Genomic DNA, 6,904 nt, shown 5'->3' with positions numbered 1-6,904 from the left:
CCAGGCTGCACAGGGTGAAATAAAGAGCTCTTGAATATTGAACAACTTGTTATGTTGAGCAAGTCATCAACAAGATCTCTTGAGCCTCAATCACATAGAGGAAGGGAGGTGCTTACGTAGAATAAGTCACAGTAGAAAATAGACTTCCCAGAAGGCACACTCATACATTGCTGGTGGGGCTGCAAATTGGTGCAGCCAATATGAAAAGCAGTATGGATATTTCTTGGAAAATTGGGAATGGAACCATCATTTGACCCAGCTATCCCATTCTTTGGTCTATACCCAAAGGACTTAAAAACAGCATACTACAGGGACATAGTCACATGAATGTTTATAGCAGCACAATTCACAATAGCTAAACTGTGGAACCAATATAGATGCCCTCCAATAGATGAATGGATAAAAAAATGTGGCATATATACACAATGGAATATTACTCAGCAATAAAAGAGAATAAAATCATGGCATTTACAGGTAAATGTATGGAGTTAGAGAAGATAATGCTAAGTGAAGTTAGCCAATCTCAAAAAAACAAATGCCAGATGTTTTCTCTGATATAAGGAGGCTGATTCATGTGGGGTAGGGAGGGGGAGCATGGAAGGAATTGATGAACTCTAGATAGGACAGAGGGGTGGGAAGGGGAAGGAGGGGCATGGGGTTACAAATGATGGTGGAATGTGATGGACATTATTATCCAAAGTATAAGTATGAAGACAGAAATTAGTGTGAATATACTTTGTATACAACCAGAGATATGAAAAATTGTGCTTTGTATGGGTAATAAAAGTTGTAATGCTGAAAAAATTATATAAACCATGAAAAAAAAGAATATAGAATTCCCCTAAACTCAGCCAGGACTGAGCCATCTGGATGACCAGTCTAGTGATGTTTTGAAGCTTTGGAAGTCAGCTCCTGTGGTCTGGGAATGTGCTAGAGAATTGTAGATTGTGGTGAAGTCAAAGGCATTTGTGTTTTCCTTTGGCATGGCCTGCTTGACACCAGAAGAGACTTGTGGGAGCCTAGTTGGCAGGAGGTGTCTGAGGTCCATCTGATTCTTGGATATCTTTTCTACTGTTTCTCTTTTCACCCGTTATAAGTGGCCATGCTGATGTCCAACCAAGGACCAAATCCTTCCCACCTTGGGGCTTCTGCATTTACAGCCTAAAACTCTGAACTCTAGACCTTCACTGGGTTGGCTCTTTTCTGTCATTCAACAATTAATTTACATGTCATCTCAAGAGTGAGGTCTTTACTTTTCATTGCTAAGGCCCTTCTACTGTAGCCACTGGCTGGTCCCAGACCCCTGTCCACAGTACCTTGTTTCCTTCAGATCAATTGACCCAAGTTATCATGATCTTCCTTATTTATCAGCCTAGTTATTAGCAGTTGTGTTTTTCCCATTTAGAATGTACTAACAAGAGGACAGAGACTTCACCTGTTTGGGCCACTGCTCTACTCCCAACTTTTAGAACCCAACATTAAAATGGTTGTGAATTAATGAAAAGGGTAATTTACAAATGAGCACTTTATAGGCTTTATTTCCCTTTATCCTCAGAGTAGATTTCAGGGCTGGGAAATGTGAGGAGGCACTGTTCTCCCTGCCGTATGTTTATTGGTGCTTTATAATCAACACGATGGAAGGACTCATTGTTACTTATTTACCCTCTCCTTTCTCTCCTCCTTTTCGATCTCTTTCCTCTACTGGCTTCCCTTCAATTTTTATGAGTTCCACCCCCTAACCCTTCCTTTCCCCTTTCCTCCCTAGTTCCCACATATGAGAGAAAACATACAACTTGGAACATGGAACCAACTATATTTTAGTTTTGCTTTGAATTTTTTATTTTTAAGTTTAAAATTTTTACTTTCTATATTTTTTTTCTCTCACTTATCTGTTTCCCTTTTTCTCTTTTCTTCTGTTAATGGCCAATCCCCTATTATTCTCTCTTTCACTCTTCCTTTAATTTTTTACTGCTATTTTTTTCTCCCCCTCCTCCATAATCATCACACTCTACATCACTTCTGTTCTCTCCCTGCTCACCATTCAAAACTACAAACCCTTTTGCAAACTTACTATTATGACTGTGGGTGATAACTAATCACATCATTTCTGTTTATTGTGGCAACTAATATTGTAGATGTCATAGCAGGAACTATTTGGTTTAATGCTGTATATTATTTGCATTGGTTGTTGTTATTCTTTGTCTCCTCCTAAATGGTGAGGTTCTGGAAACCTTAAGGAACACTATACTTACACATGATAGAAACTCTACTGCCTCAGATCCACACAAACAACATGAAAAAAGCAAGGGAACAAATCACCCACCCAAAACTAAGATACTTCAATAACAGTATCCTCCAACACCACAGTGAAAGAAATGTTTGAGAAGGAGTTTACAATGTTCACAGTTAAACTGATCTGTGAGGTAAAGGATGATGTAAAAAGTGAAATCAGAGAGAAAATAAAGAAAATGTAAGATCATTTCAATAAAGAGAGATTCTGAAAAGAAAATCAAACGTAAAACCTTGAAATGAAAGAATCAATGAAACTAATTTAAAAATTCAATGAAAAAATATCACCAGTAGACTAGAATACTTGGAAGACAGAGTTTCAGGCAATGAAGACAAAATATATAATCTTGAAAATAAAGCTGGCCATGAATAAAAGATTTTAAGAGACTATGAACAGAACTTCCAAGAAATATGGGGTAACATGAAAAGAAAATTGAAGATTTAGCAGGAAAGATGAAGGCTAAGAGATACAAAACAAAAGAATGCACAATGAAATAATATTATACAATTTCTCAAACCTTAAGAATGAAATGGAAAATCAGATATGGGAAGCTTACAATACTCCAGTTACACAAAATTACAACAGACCCACAACAAGGCACATTACTATGAAAATATCTTACATACAGAATAGACAGTGTCCATCAAGATATTGCCAAAGAAAATGACAGGTCACATTCAGCGGGAACCAATCCAGATTCCAGTTGATTTCTCAACCCAGACCCTCAAAGCTAGGAAATCTTGGAATAATATATGCCAAGCTCTAAAAGAAAATGGATGCCAATCAAGAATATTACACCCAGCAAAATTAAGCTTCAGAATTGACAAAATAAAAAACTTTCATGATAAACAAAAGAATTCACAACCAGAAAGATTACACTACAAAACATACTCAAATATTTCATGAAGAAGAAATGAAAATAAAACTGAGTGAGGAGAATGAAGGGAAGGGAGGGGGGGATATAAATAGGAAAGGCAGTAGAATGAATCAGACAGACATTACTTTCCTATGATGTTCATGTATGAATACACAGCCAGTGTAACTCCCTATCATGTTCAACCATAAGAATGGGATCCTAATTAGAATAAGTTATACTCCATGTATGTATAATATTTCAAAATATATTATCTGCCATGTATATGTAAACTAAATAAATAAATGAAAAAAGACAAAAAATTATTCATTTGAAAAAAATGACTTTCAAAAAAATTAATTATGATGAAAATTGTCCAAAAATTAAAATCAAAGAGAGATGCTTCAGAGAAAATTATATTTACTTGGGAATAACAGAGCTTTGAAAGAGGAAGACACAAGCTATAAAATTATGTGTTATCCAGGAGGATGAACCTGGGGGAAGTTCTTAAAGGTAAAATGAGGAGGATTCCATAAGATATTTTGAAACAATAATTATTGGCTGCATGGATCAATAGCAAGAGTGGCATATGTCCCAGACAAAGCAGACAGGTGGTGGGCAGATGTCCTCATGTGTGAGGTAGCATAGTTGTGATTGTGGCAGAGCCTCTTGTGAACAGTTCTAGTTATCAGCATGCATGCATGAGACTCTGCTGTTATAGCCTGCTGGCTTCATCTATTTATTTTGTGGTTATAGCTGAATAAAAGTGACTCTGTTTTGATTCCAACAACATTAATAAAATGAAAATTCTTCATAGTAAATGTATTTTAAATTGGATTATTTTAAATAACTTTGCTTTATCACTTGAATAAATTTGCAAGTAACACTTTTATTCATTGATTTTTATTGATCATCATTATTATTAATGCTGCAGAATATTTACATGAGGTACTCATGGCTACTAGTAAACATTTATTAGGTACTCACATGTGGAGAGCATTGTACCAATCTCTTTGCAGATGAATATGGGGCTTTTAAAGATGTTATTTGTACACTGAAGATGCCAAAGTTTACCCTATTTAACTAATCCTATATTCTTAACACTGAGCGTGTATAAATCTGCCCACGAGGCATGGCCAATTGGAAGTCTGGTGAATACTCAAGTGTGACGTGACTAAAACTGACATTCTGACCTCCCTCCCAAACCTGTTCCTCCCCAAACATTACCCCTTTCAGCCAACAGCAGCTCCATTCTTCCACGACGAGGAGAACCAGGAGGACAACTTCTTGTTCTCACGTAAGTATCCATTGCTTCTCCGCCTAATCCATGCACACTGGGCATGCTGACCTCCTCCCATGCCCAGGCGTGGGCCCTGATTGAGTTAAGGCAACCAGCACTTTCCTTACCACTGGCCAATCAGAGGGGATCTCAGAAAGGGAATGTTGAGAAAGATGGGAAGGCAGGTAGATGCCCACTCTCTCTTATACTGAGTGTGAAAGAGGAGATCTGCAGCTCCCTTCAAGTGGGAGGGGAACCATCCTTGATAGAAAAGCATCACCAGACACAGAAGAGCATGGAAAGAGAAAGAGTCATTGAGCTGCTGCAACAACAAATCCATTCTGACCTCTGGACTTTCCAGCTGCATGAGCCAATACATTTCCTTGTTGTAGAAGCTAGTGTGGGTTGGTGCTTTGGGTTCATGAGAGAGAAAGCATCCTGCTTGACACATATTGATGGCCTAAGAACAAATCTTCATGCTCAACCTGAATGTATTTTAGTGAAACATGGAAAGAAAGGCATTATCAATTTCTCATATTTTCATACCCATGGGTCTTTGTCTATCTTGTTTCTCCTCTTTGGAGTGCCTTTGCCACCATGTCCTCTTGGCATCTCCCTACCCATCTTGTAAGACCTAGCATAGATATCCCTTCCTCTTGTAGGGTATTTTTGTTTAGATATTTCCCATTTTTAAATGCTAGACTTTGATGAAGTTATTTCTTCTTGTTATTATTTTTGTTTAGATATTGCCTAATTTTAAGTGCTAGACTTTGATAGACTTATTGCTTCATTTTGTTAGTAAAGTGAATTTTTAAAAATATTCATTTTTAAATATTGCCAGACATATACCAGGCACATATCATGTGGTTTACAAATGGTATCTACAGAAAAATAGACCTATAAGTTCCATGTGGACAGGTAAGTTTAGAGGGAGGAATCTCTGAGGGTAGTGGGAGTGCAGAGAGGGATACTGTAACTCTAATTCAATCTTGGGCAATGTGAATAAAATAATGGAGGTGAGGAAAGCCTTCCTGGATGAATGAAATCAACATGACTCTTTAAGAACCAATAGTTGGACACCATGGCATAGTCTTGTAATCCTAGCTACTTGGCAGACTGAGGCAGGAGGATTACAAGTTTGAGGACAGGCTGCACAACTTAACTCAGCGATAGAGCACCCCTCAATCCAATCCCAAATACTGCAAGACAAATCCCCACTCCTGAAAAAAAACGAAACCAATAGGAATTAAACAGATACAGATGGAAAAACAGAAAAAGAACATTCTAGGAAGAGAAAGTATGCAAGTGTCCATTAGTATCTGAGATCAAGAGCCTCTTGGGGGACAGAGCTGGAATATGAAGTTCCAGAAAGAATGTTCTAGGAGATGAATCTGAGATCTGAGGTTAAAGGCAGACTTAGAGTGACCTTGCAAGACTCCCTAGGGAATGTGGATTCTGTCCTGCAGATCACCAGAGGATGTTTGATTTGTGCTTTGGAAAGATAAAATGGGCTATTTTGTTAGTTAAGATTCTGTGACTGTGACCAAAATGCCTAAAAATAACAACTTAGAGAAGGAAACATTTATTTTGGCTTGTGGTTTCAGAGGTTCAGTCCATGGTCAGCAGACTCCATTGCTCTGGGCCTAAGGTGAGGCAGAACCTCATGATGGAAGGGTGGGCAGAGGACAGCTGCTCTGCTCATGGCCCCTAGGAAGCAGAGAGTGAAGGAGAGGAAGAGGCAGTAGAGAAAACACACCTTTCCAGGATGTGTCCTCAGTGACACTCCTCTTCCAGCCACACCCTCCCGGACTATAGTTGCTGCCCAGATAGTCCATCCCAACTGCTATAAACCAATATAATTATCATCATCTTATAATTTCACTTCTGACTATTACTGCACTCACACAGGAGCTTTGGGTGAACACCTCTTATCCAAACCATAACAGCTCCCTGTGTTTCTCTTCAGATGTCATTAATTTGTCTCCTTTTAGGAAGATCATATGGACTGCAGAGAGGTGAAGGGTCTGGGGAGATCCACAGGGAGCAGGGAGACCTGTCAGGAAGCCTCAGACGTGACCCATCCTCATCTCCTCGGTGTCATTAGTCCTGACATGTCTGATGAGGAGGAGACACAGAACTTAAAGATAATGGACACAGAGGCAAAGGTGTTACTTTCTACACGGGCCTACCAAGAGGGGTCACTTTGGGACTGGAAATCTGCCTTCAGTGGTCTAAGTAACATCAGCAATGTTAATAATGGATAAGGTGAGAGTATCACCTAAGCAGTGTATCCAGTTCAAATGTCACTCAATATGCAGGGAAGTTCAATAATCGTTTGTGGTTCTTTCCACAAACTGCAGATTTTGGATTTTAATCACCATATTCAAAAGTTTCACTGGGAATCATGGATATTGACGACAAAAGAATGTATTGCTTCACCACTAGATTTTATTAGCAGTAAGGTTCAATGACACATGTCAAC

This window comes from Callospermophilus lateralis, chromosome 15, assembly GCF_048772815.1.
Source record: "Callospermophilus lateralis isolate mCalLat2 chromosome 15, mCalLat2.hap1, whole genome shotgun sequence".
NCBI lineage: Eukaryota > Metazoa > Chordata > Mammalia > Rodentia > Sciuridae > Callospermophilus > Callospermophilus lateralis.
This window is presented reverse-complemented; position numbering follows the sequence as displayed.